This window comes from Diaphorina citri, unplaced genomic scaffold, assembly GCF_000475195.1.
Source record: "Diaphorina citri unplaced genomic scaffold, Diaci psyllid genome assembly version 1.1 scaffold617, whole genome shotgun sequence".
Classification (NCBI taxonomy): Eukaryota; Metazoa; Arthropoda; class Insecta; order Hemiptera; family Psyllidae; genus Diaphorina; species Diaphorina citri.
The window spans coordinates 26,729-39,768 of record NW_007378050.1 but is presented as its reverse complement, the minus strand read 5'-3'; the positions used below and the strand labels follow the sequence as shown (position 1 = coordinate 39,768).

At 36.9% G+C, this 13,040-nt stretch overlaps 1 protein-coding gene and 1 non-coding gene across 2 annotated transcripts in view; both read right to left on the bottom strand.

Annotated features, from left to right (window-relative positions):
- The window catches only part of LOC103510552 (protein tincar), a 53,188-nt gene that overhangs the window by 19,042 nt on the left and 21,106 nt on the right, over positions 1 to 13,040 (bottom strand). The window lies entirely within an intron of this gene.
- On the bottom strand, positions 205 to 277 carry Trnaf-gaa. The gene has a single exon. It is a non-coding gene; the product is annotated as a tRNA-Phe (tRNA).

Below are 13,040 nucleotides of genomic sequence, written 5' to 3'. Positions count from 1 at the left end.
GCCCTCCACTTTTCCTGTTACATGTTATATCCCGGGGCTTTGGGGGGGGGGGGGAAGTTGGGTGTTTTTCTTTCTTTTATTCTTCGAAGAGGGTTTTTTGAAACTCTTTGCAAGTTTCTTCTTAAAAAAAAATTCTAAAACAAATTTCCGGTTTTTGAACAGACTTTTTTTTTTACTTGTCCCTGATGCAACGGGCAAAATTTTTGCCGAAACCCGGGATCGAACCAGGGACATTTAGATCTTCAGTCTAACGCTCTCCCAACTGAGCTATTTCGGCACGATAGCACATGAGGACGAGTCGATGGTATTTAAATGCAAACTAGGACATTTAGATCTTCAGTCTAACGCTCTCCCAACTGAGCTATTTCGGCAGGATGACACGTGAAGACGAGTCAATGGTATTTAAATGCAAACTCACATGTCTTTATCACTGTAGTGATAATAAACAAGCTTAGTAGGTACATAGGTACTAGGTACTTACCTACTTTGCTACACAATACATACATGTAACGCGGTCAAACTTTCTTGACTTGGCGGGGCGGAGCGCTACCGCGCTCCTACATCTACAGTCGAACCTGTCTAGGTGGGAATCCAAGGGACCGACAATTTTTTCCCACTTATCCAGGTTTCCCAGTTAAAAAGTGTCCTACTTAGAGAGGTTGCCATGAAGGGGCCACGATTTTTTTTCCCAGTTATCCAGGTTTCCCACTCAGACAGGTTCGACTATGAAATTATGAATGGGTATAGTAGGTATGTTTGTCAACTTGCTGTTGATAAAGGAGGAGGAGGAGGAGGAGGAGGAGGAGGAGAGAGAGTTTTGTGGTGCTTTCCACAAGGAAAATATTGTGTGGCCTGTGGCATATACATTCTGTGAGTGTGACTGTGGTGTGATGTTTGTGCCCGTGAGTGTGCCTGATGTGTTGATTGCGTCCGTATGTCTGTGCGTATGTAAAGTGGTGGGTATGAGATCACCTATATCTCTACCATGTGCTGCTCCCATCTCTGATCTGCCTTCTCATACCCTGCTCTTACTGCTCATTTCTTTTTTTTTTCTTCTTCTTCTTCCTCTTCTCCTTCTTCTTCTTCTTCTTCCCTTGCTTAGACTGCGGGAGTAAAGGGACTTTTCAGTCTCATTCTGGCAGTATAAGCAGGGTATATTCTATTCTATTCTATTCTATTTACATTCACAAGTGCAGAGATTTATATTGCTTGTGGTCTAAATCTAAAGCCATAAACTTTAGCAATATAGCATTATTAGCATTAACTAGGTTGAGAGGAATTATGGGAGAGGAAGGAAAGAGAGAGAGAGAGATTGAAGGTGGAAATTACTGTAGGTACTCTTACTCTTATAGGAACCTACTAAGGGCTATTAAATCTTTCCCTTGGCGCTCTCTCTCTCTCATCATAAAATGCAATAATGTGCCCTGAATCCCTCCCAGACAACCACTCACTCTTTCTCTCTCTCTCTCTTCCTTCTTCTCCTTCTGCCAGATGCATTTTTCCTCTCTCCTCTTTCAGTCCTATTTCTTTCATTCATTTATCTCCCTCCCACCAGTGTCTCTCTCTCCCTCTCCCCTCCCATTTTCTCTCTCCCTCTCTCTGCCAGATGTATTTTTCCTTTCTCCTCTTTCATTCATTTATCTCCCTCTCACAGTTTCTATGGATCTCCCCCTCTCTCTCTCTCTCCCTCCCCCTCTGTGTATCTCCATTTCACCATACGGCTCATTGCAGTAATGCATTCTGAGTTTCTGACAGGTTATATAATTTAAATCATAATAATACAGGATGTCACTTCGGGTAATTTATGTCATTTTTAATACAGTGTGTTACTTGTGGGTACTGGAGTTCGATGGGTCGAGAGAAAGAGACTGGTAGAATTGGCAAACGGAGTTCTTTTTTACATTTTTTAAGAAAGAAAGAAATGACAACAATTTACAAATTTGACCTTTGGTTTCAGCGGACAATACCTATGTACTTTTTTCCAAAATTTTACAATAACCTGTCCTTGAAATGGTAGATACTAATGGTACTCGAACTCCCGCTTCCCAAGTTATGAGTTCAACTCGCTCTCTGAAATACATTAACTTTGTTAGTTGCAAAATAGCACACCTATAAAATCACAACTTATAAATAAGCTTTCGTTAGATCTCCATTTCACCATACGGCTCATTGCAGTAATGCATTCTGAGTTTCTGACAGGTTATATAATTTAAATCATAATAATACAGGATGTTACTTCGGGTAATTTATGTCATTTTTAGTACAGTGTGTTACTTGTGGGTACTGGAGTTCGATGGGTCGAGAGAAAGAGACTAGTAGAATTGGCAAACGGAGTTCTTTTTTACATTTTTTAAGAAAGAAAGAAAGAAATGACAACAATTTACAATTTTGACCTTTGGTTTCAGCGGACAATACCTAAGTACTTTTTTCCAAGATTTTACAATAACCTGTCCTTGAAATGGTACTAATGGTACTCGAACTCCCGCTTCCCAAGTTATGAGTTCAACGCTCTCTCTGAAATACATTAACTTTGTTAGTTGCAAAATAGCACACCTATAAAATCATTAAAATCACAACTTATAAATAAGCTTTCGTTACAGAATTATGAAGGTCCCTGAAAATTTCCTTTCTCGTAACGAGAGGTTCGAACTCCCGCTTCCCAAGTTATGAGTTCAACGCTCTCTCTGAAATACATTAACTTTGTTAGTTGCAAAATAGCACACCTATAAAATAAGCTTTCGTTACAGAATTATGAAGGTCCCTGAAAATTTCCTTTCTCGTAACGAGAGGCAGTTTACAAGAATTACAAATTTGTTCAACTTTATGTTCAAGCTCAGATAAAAAGTTCAGCCCAGTAATATCTTTAAGTAGGCCAGTACTGTTCCCATTCAGCCGGGGGATGTTCAAAGTTTAATGGAATTTGTGCTATCAGGTGTTGAGGATGTCATAAACCATGCCATTAACTGTGATTTATGACAGCCCATAAAAAAGTTAATAATATGAGTGTAGCGTGTTGCAGAATGAGTTTTCCACAGCATTAACTGTGATTTATGACAGCCCATAAAAAAGTTAATAATATGAGTGTAGCGTGTTGCAGAATGAGTTTTCCACCGGGGGTTTTATCCCTTATTCCTTGTCTTGGAGTTGCTTTTCTTTTTGAGTTTTCAGGTGATTTCTTTTACTGTTTTATTTCCTTTTCTTTCTTCTTTCCTTTTCTATATACTCTCTTACGGTCTCCTCCATTTACACTTCTTTATTTACATTAACTGTGATTTATGACAGCCCATAAAAAAGTTAATAATATGAGTGTAGCGTGTTGCAGAATGAGTTTTCCACCGGGGGTTTTATTCCTTATTCCTTGTCTTGGAGTTGCTTTTCTTTTTGAGTTTTCAGGTGATTTCTTTTACTGTTTTATTTCCTTTTCTATATACTGTCTTACGGTCTCCTCCATTTACACTTCTTTATTTATTGATTTCTATTGTTTTATTTCTTTGGTTACTTGATTACTCTATCTACTATTTTAAGGTATCGTTGTTACGTTACCCTTCTCTTTACCTGTTGTCTCATTTCTCATTTTTCCTCTTGTCTTTGTATTGCTCTCATCTTTTTCATTGCTATACCATCTATTCCACTTTTCTTCTCAGTACCTTTTCTCTTAATTTATTTTTCTTTCTCTCTTTCCACGTTTTTCTTTCCTCTTCGTTCCTTACATTCCTCTGATTTCTTATCTCACTCACGTGAGAAAGAGAGAGAGAGAGAGAGAGAGCAAAACTAGTTACGTTGGATAATAACTTCAGAAAACTTTGTCTGCCTAGAGCGCGTTCCAGAATTCCAGAATAGGAACCAATTTTCTCTGATATATTACATGGGATAAGGGATAATCTCATATGGTGAGATAATTTCATAACATAACTTACATATATTTCTGTACCTATATCCCATCACATGCCTTATAGATATGATACGAAGTTTTATGTGTGTGTGAGAGAGAGAGAGAGCAAAACTATAGTTACGTTGGATAATAACTTCAGAAAACTTTGTCTGCCTAGAGCGCGTTCCAGAATTCCAGAATAGGAAGCAATTTTCTCTGATACATTACATGGGATAAGGGATAATCTCATATGGTGAGATAATTTCATAACATAACTTATATTTCTGTACCTATATCCCATCACATACCTTATAGATATGTAACAAAGTCTTTATATTAAAAATCCGTCGAGTCTTACCTAAATACAAAACCTTTTTCATCAATTTTCAGAGGAGGTTTTTTATCCACTTTACTGTTAAGTTGTTGACATCAGAGTAAAAAGTTTATCAATTTTCAGAGGCAGTTTTTTATCCACTTTACTGTTAAGTTGTTGACATCAGAGTAAAAAGTTCACGGACTTGTTCCATGGAAACGTAGGTATTGTATGTACCAATAGGTCTGTAGACATTACGTCTAATGCCGTGGATTAAGCCGGCAAAACTTTCAAATGGGGAGGAAGAAAGAGTGAAGAGAAAGAAGGAGGGATAGGAAGACGGAAATGGGGAGAAAGAGAGCAAGAGGGGTACAGTCATTTTTTTTTTTTTTTTTTTTTTTTTTTTAAGTTCTGTTCCAAAAAAACATGCTTCATACTTTATGAAGTAGGTACCTACTTTATGTACTTATAAGTAACTACAAAATTGCCCTTTCTTTCTCTTTTCTTTTTCATGTCATTTGGTGGGGGCTTGTCTTCTACCCATTCTAGAAACAACAACGCAAAACGGACCATCTCTGTGACGGTAGGAACAAGGAAGGTACTTTGAGAAATGAAATCATTTGCAAAATTTTCTCCTCAGCAAACGGTGCGAGGAAAGACAGGGGAAAAAGGAGACACTTTTTCCTTGCATATTTTCATGAAATTTGCATATTCAAAACCTTCAAATTGTCTCCTCCTAATGGGACTAACAAATGGAATAAGAGGACCCAGCCTGACTGGCAGTAAAGAAGATGGCTTGAATATTTTACATTTCAATTAAGTAACAGGTGCTTTCCCGTGAAATGAGTGTTGGAATATTCATAGACCTAAATAGAGAGAGAGGGAGAGAGAGAGAGAGAGAGAGAGAGAGACTGAGTGAGAGAGGAAGATGGGGTGAGAGGGAAAGGGAAGGAGTGATAGGGAGAGAGAAAGAGAGCGAAAGAGAGGGATGAGGGAAAGAGGGTAAGGGGGGGGGCATTTTTAGAATAGCCGTAGGGAGAGCATTGTTTACAATTTCTAGCCTAATAGGTACCATGTAATTTTACTACTTCATTATAATTATGTAATTGGTTACATGGAAAAATAATATTTTCCTCTGTTTCCATGATAGCATCAGGATAATATGTATATGTTCGAGCCCCATTTTTTTCCTTGACAAAAGCTATAACTGATTTCATTAGAAAATGTACATCTCTCACTTGTTCTTTTTCAACTTAGGAGTATCAGCTTCTCAGTATCAGCTTAGGAGTATCGTTTTTATTGTACATCAATTTTAAAATAAGAAATAAATGGTTATACATATTAAAAAAAACTCTCCTTTTTTCTCTCTCTCTCTCTTTCTCTCTCCTCTCTCTCTCTCTCATCATATCTTTCATTTTGCTTTTATATTCTGTTTTCTGTAAGGCTCCTTGACAAAAGCTATAACTGATTTCATTAGAAAATGTACATCTCTCACTTGTTCTTTTTCAACTTAGGAGTATCAGCTTCTCAGTGTCAGTTTAGGAGTATCGTTTTTATTGTACATCAATTTTAAAATAAGAAATAAATGGTTATACATATTAAAAAAACCTCTCCTTTTCTCTCTCTCTCTCTCTCTCTCTGTCTCTCTCTCTCATCATGTCTTTCATTTTGCTTTTATATTCTGTTTTCTTAAGGGTAAGTAAGACAAGGGAGAAGACTGGTGCGAAGAAAAATATGCCTGTCGTTTTGAAAATTTGATTTTCGTTTTTAATGAACAATGACGTGGAATTAATTAAATTAAAAAAGTATTAATTAATTAAAATTAAATTAAAAACATATAGACATAGACGACGAAAGGAGATAGAGATATTGAAGGTGGAAATTACTGTAGGTACTCTTAGCTCTTACTCTTAAAGGAACCTACTAAGGGCTATTAAATCTTTCCCTTGGCGCTCTCTCTCTCTCTCTCTCTCGCATCATAAAATGCAATAATGTGCCCTGAATCCCTCCCAGACAACCTCTCTCTCTCTCTCTCTTCTCCTTCGGCCAGATGCATTTTTCCTCTCTCCTCTTTCAGTCCTATTTCTTTCATTCATTTATCTCCCTCCCACCAGTGTCTCTCTCTCTCCCTCCCTCTTTCTCTCTCTCTCTCTCTCTGCCAGATGTATTTTTCCTTTCTCCTCTTTCATTCATTTATCTCCCTCTCACAGTTTCTATGGATCCATCCCCCCCCTCTCTCTCTCTCTCTCCCTCCCCCTCTGTTTATCTCCATTTCACCATACGGCTCATTGCAGTAATGCATTCTGAGTTTCTGACAGGTTATATAATTTAAATCATAATAATACAGGATGTTACTTCGGGTAATTTATGTCATTTTTAGTACAGTGTGTTACTTGTGGGTACTGGAGTTCGATGGGTCGAGAGAAAGAGACTAGTAGAATTGGCAAACGGAGTTCTTTTTTACATTTTTTAAGAAAGAAAGAAATGACATCAATATACAAATTTGACCTTTGGTTTCAGCGGACAGTACCTATGTACTTTTTTCCAAGATTTTACAATAACCTGTCCTTGAAATGGTACTAATGGTACTCGAACTCTCGCTTCCCAAGTTATGAGTTCAACGCTCTCTCTGAAATACATTAACTTTGTTAGTTGCAAAATAGCACACCTATAAAATCATTAAAATCACAACTTATAAATAAGCTTTCGTTACAGAATTATGAAGGTCCCTGAAAATTTCCTTTCTCGTAACGAGAGGTAGTTTACAAGAATTACAAATTTGTTCAACTTTATGTTCAAGCTCAGATAAAAAGTTCAGCCCAGTAATATCTTTAAGTAGGCCAGTACTGTTCCCATTCAGCCAGGGGATGTTCAAAGTTTAATGGAATTTGTGCTATCAGGTGTTGAGGATGTCATAAACCATGCCATTAACTGTGATTTATGACAGCCCATAAAAAAGTTAATAATATGAGTGTAGCGTGTTGCAGAATGAGTTTTCCACCGGGGGTTTTATTCCTTATTCCTTGTCTTGGAGTTGCTTTTCTTTTTGAGTTTTCAGGTGATTTCTTTTACTGTTTTATTTCCTTTTCTATATACTGTCTTACGGTCTCCTCCATTTACACTTCTTTATTTATTGATTTCTATTGTTTTATTTCTTTGGTTACTTGATTACTCTATCTACTATTTTAAGGTATCGTTGTTACGTTACCCTTCTCTTTACCTGTTGTCTCATTTCTCATTTTTCCTCTTGTCTTTGTATTGCTCTCATCTTTTTCATTGCTATACCATCTATTCCACTTTTCTTCTCAGTACCTTTTCTCTTAATTTATTTTTCTTTCTCTCTTTCCACGTTTTTCTTTCCTCTTCGTTCCTTACATTCCTCTGATTTCTTATCTCACTCACGTGAGAAAGAGAGAGAGAGAGAGAGAGAGCAAAACTAGTTACGTTGGATAATAACTTCAGAAAACTTTGTCTGCCTAGAGCGCGTTCCAGAATTCCAGAATAGGAACCAATTTTCTCTGATATATTACATGGGATAAGGGATAATCTCATATGGTGAGATAATTTCATAACCATAACTTACATATATTTCTGTACCTATATCCCATCACATGTCTTATAGATACATAATGTAACCAAGTCTTTATATAAAAATCCGTCGAGTCTTACTTAAATACAAAACCTTTTTCATCAATTTTCAGAGGCAGTTTTTTATCCACTTTACTGTTAAGTTGTTGACATCAGAGTAAAAAGTTCACGGACTTGTTCCATGGAAACATAGGTATTGTATGTATCTACAGGTCTGTAGACATTACGTCTAATGCCGTGGATTAAGCCGGCAAAACTTTCAAATGGGGAGGAAGAAAGAGGGAAGAGAAAGAAGGAGGGATAGGAAGACGGAAATGGGGAGAAAGAGGGAGAGAGAGAGAGGATATTAGAGTAGGAAATACGTGTATTACATTTTCATGGCGTAAAAACTTTACCAATTAAAGTTCGTACCTACTGTATGTATATTGTACGCATTTCTCTAATTAAACAAAGTATAATATTATGCATATGTATTATGTAACTAATCTAACTATACAAATTGTACATAGTATCTACCAAAGGTAATCCAAGACAGGCTGCTCTAAAAGTTTGTATAAACCTCGTGCCTTGGAGAGCTGAAGTTTAGTTGAATCTACCAAATGTACAATCGAGATAAATTGGTTGATTACAAGTGTATGGTTCGACACTTACCCTGTTGTTGCAATACAGACGAACCTGTCTAAGTGGGAAACCTGGATAACTGGGAAAAAAATCGTTTCCCCTTCACCAAAGGTAATCCAAGACAGGCTGCTCTAAAAGTTTGTATAAACCTCGTGCCTTGGAGAGCTGAAGTTTAGTTGAATCTACCAAATGTATAATCGAGTTAAATTGGTTGATTACAAGTGCATGGTTCGACATTTACCCTTTTGTAATATTCGTTAAAAATCCAACAAATTAAGCTGAGGATCGCATTAAGGATCACCACTATACGCATATCTTTACTGAGTGACTGACATTCGGTTATATAAGTGTAAGAAAGTAAGTATACTGGACTTCAGTGGATAGTCATCAATATATCACATTGCCCATGTTATTGCTTTGATAAGTTCGTCTACCAGTCACAATCCCAAACTCCCAACTTCAGTGTTTGGATAACTTTGTGAACATTCTATGTTACCTCAGCATGTAGGTTGTACATAGTATCTACCAAAGGTAATCCAAGACAGGCTGCTCTAAAAGTTTGTATAAACCTCGTGCCTTGGAGAGCTGAAGTTTAGTAGAATCTACCAAATGTATAATCGAGATAAATTGGTTGATTACAAGTGTTTACACTTACCCCTGTTTGCAGTCAAACCTGTCTAAGTGGGAAACCTGGATAACTGGGAAAAAAAATCGTTTCCCCTTCATGGCGACCTCTCTAAGTGGGGCACTTTTTAACTGGGAAACCTGGATAAGTGGGAAAAAATTGTCGGTCCCTTGGATTCCCACTTAGACAGGTTCGACCGTATTTGTTGAAAACCCAACATTTTAAGCTAAAGATCGCCAGTATACCTACCCTATACATCTTTCCTGAGTGACTGACATTCGGTAAAGTGTAAGAAAGTAAGTATACTGGACTTCAGTGGATAGTCATCAATATATCACATTGCCCATGTTATTGCTTTCATAATGTTCGTCTACCAGTCACAATCTCAACCTCTCAAAACGTCAGTATTTGGATAACTTTGTGAACATTCTATGTTACCTCAGCATGTAGTTCAGTGGATAGTCATCAATATATCACATTGCCCATGTTATTGCTTTCATAATGTTCGTCTACCAGTCACAATCTCAACCTCTCAAAACTTCAGTATTTGAATAACTTTGTGAACATTCTATGTTACCTCAGCATGTAGGTATATCTCAGTAGGTACTTATAAAAAGTTACAAGTTCAATGCCTAAGCACCGAGTTTTTCAACTTTCCAAACGAAAAGTAAGCAGCAGGTAGGACGGTAGGTATACGTAAAGAGTAGGAAGGAGCTTTTTTTTAATTTTATATATAATTACCTACCTGCAAAGGAGTATACCTAATACCTACCTCTTCAAGTTAGTACAGTCTACAGCTTTTTTTTTTAAGTTCTGTTCCAAAAAACCATGCTTCATACTTTATGAAGTACCTACTTTATGTATAAGTAAATACAAAACTGCCCTTTCTTCCTCTTCTCTTTTCTTTTTCATTTCATTTGGTGGGGGATTGTCTTCTACCCATTCTAGAAACAACAACACAAAACGGACCATCTCTGTGACGGTAGGAACAAGGAAGGTACTTTGAGAAATGAAATCATTTGCAAAATTTTCTTCTCAGCAAACGGTGCGAGGAAAGACAGAGGAAAAAGGAGACACTTTTTCCTTGCATATTTTCATGAAATTTGCATATTCAAAACCTTCAAATTGTCTCCTCCTAATGGGACTAACAAATGGAATAAGAGGACCCAGCCTGACTGGCAGTAAAGAAGATGGCTTGAATATTTTACATTTCAATTAAGTAACAGGTGCTTTCCCGTGAAATGAGTGTTGGAATATTCATAGACCTAAACCTAAGGAAAAAGGAAGTAGAAATTTTGTTTCTCTTCGTGTCTGATGTGTAGGCTCGAGGTTTTCACAATTTCATTATTTTAGATCTATTCAGAGCAGATGAAAAATTAAAAAGCTGCAGCTGATTAGATTTCAATAAATCTAGGTACCTACCTGAAACAACTTTCTTATTATTTCTTAGGTACTATAGTACAAAACTTTTGTCTTATCCAGCTATACCGGGCTAGATATCATAAAACAGAAACCTAGATTTCTCTAGCAAAGTTTCTGCTTGACTAGAAGCAACTCGACTGAAATCTGCAGACGAGTTTTCTATTATTTCAAGAGTTCACTGATGCTTCAAGATATTTTCAAAGTTCTCATTTACCTGCAGATATTTTCCTAGATTTTTCTGGAGAGAAAGAGTTCACTGATGCTTCAAGATATTTTCAAAGTTCTCATTTACCTGCAGATATTTTCCTAGATTTTTCTGGAGAGAAAGAAGAAAGGAAGAAAGATTTTTTTCTGTTCAACTCAATGAAGAACAAAAATGTCAGGTGCAGATAGAGAAGTATTATTAACCAACTAGTGAACCTAGTGCATCAGACAGAGGGATTTCAAATTATGTTTTGAAAAAAATATTAATTTTCTACCTTTTATCATCCCCCGTTGGAGCTTCTGTTTTTCAAAAGCACACAAGTTTTTTTTACCTCTATTTATCAAGTTCCATGAGGTTCAATCATGGAAATACCGACCTGTGTAGTCTGTACTGTCTACCTGTTAAAAGGCTTCGGGATATTTCAGATCCACAAGTCGCAGCATCGGCATTAGATACTGATGTTGTTTTGCTGATGCTCAAACATGAAAGCTGAGCTCTTTTTTTTCGAACAAAAAAGTTATAGTCTGGGCAAAGACCGTAAAAAAGACACACCACCAGTTGTTTTCCAGCAGTTATTTGCCGGTGTTATTAACTCCAAGTATGAAAACTATAAAATATGTTACACTGATGGATCAAAAACCATGAATACAACAAGTTGTGCCTATAGCATTGATGACGTAATCAGCTCATCCCAACTTAACCCTGTCAACTCTATTTTTTCCGCCGAGCTGATTGCCATTTACCTCTGTCTAGAAGCCATCATTGTTCATCCTTCAGACCGCTTTTTGATTGTTTCTGACTCTAGAAGTGCCCTTGCCGCATCTCAAATAAATGAGGATAAAATTCCATGCCTCGGCTGGGATCGAACCCACGCCCTCCTGTTTACCAGGCGAGCGTTACATGTGGATACGGTGCGGTGGTGGTACCGAATTTGCTGTTGAATACTGATCTCAGGACAACTTTCAGTGTTATGTGAACCATGCAGTTGCATTACATGTTATTGTATCAATCCTCAAGGTAGACGTGTTGGTAATTTGAGAAGAGAAGAACCCGAGGAGAACTTACGGGGTGGCCGTGGAAAAAAGTCGATTCGGGGTGCCTCAGAACTCGGAAGGTTTGTTTCGCTAAAAAAGTAGGTATCTTCAAGAAACGAGAATTTGTGCGTTTCCACTCACTCGGCATTTGCCGATCGGTACGATCTGTTTCATGCCAAGTGGGAACGCACCTTAAGAAAGTGCCTTTTTTTCTATGGACAGTTTAACGATTGTTCAAAACTTTCACAAAAATTGTAAGTCCAAACTTTCACAAAAATTGGAATTATGGTGTCGATCAATCGTGTCGACAAGGTAAGTTATAGAGTCAGAGTGTGCAGGCTCGTATAGAACTAGACGTGCCCTTGAATCGGCTAAATCACTCGTAACCTGACCGGCCAATTTCAGGACTGTAGGGACTACAGAAAACGGAGTTATGTGTGATGGGAGTTTTTAGTCATAGCCGATGCCACGGACGGTAAAGAAGAAGAAAACGTATTGAATGAATAATTTAACTTGCATTTGCCAAACAGGTAGGTAGATGACAAACTTGTTAATTTTATTATTTATCAATATTATTATTCGTGATTGGTATTCATAGTTTTTTGAGTAAAGAAGATCTATAAGCGAATTTCAAGTATATCTAGTGTAGTGATTACATGGACTTTTTTAATATCAGAGGATTTTAAGAAGAGGATCAGAACTTCAGAACCACTGCGGAATTTGCAGAAAAAGGTGTTTAAAGGGGACCTCTCGTTTCCATCCCCCCTGTAGTCATTTTCTTTCCACCCTGTATGAATAAAATATTTCATTACGATATTGTATATGTTTTACTGCTATTGCTTCACCTAAGAGTACTTACTTCTTAATACCTACGATTCTTCTTGTTCTTAATCAAAATTATATTGCAATCTGATTTCATTAAGATTTTCCTACCCAGATGATCGTAATGCTATGGTGCCTTGGATTTCAAAGTTCGAGCACCAACCCATACTTGAAAAACGGTTTATAATTATACATTTTTTCCTCTTTTTTAACTAAAAAAAAAAAAAAAAGCTGAGAAAAAAATTTTTCATGGCTAAAATGAAAAAAAAAATTTTTGGCGGGGAGATACACACTACGTTTCAAAAATGTATGTCCACATAGATTGTTTGTACTCTTGGAACATAAGCATAGGCATAATAAGGAAAACGTAATATATAAAATAATACAGACTTCAGACTACCTAAAAAAAAAAAAAAAAAAAAAGCTAATCCGCGAAATTTGAATACTACCATTCCAGCAAGTTTTAAATATACTGAAACTGTAATGCAAGTTTTTGAATAAAGTGTGTAACTGACGGATTTTATAAAAGGACAAAAAAT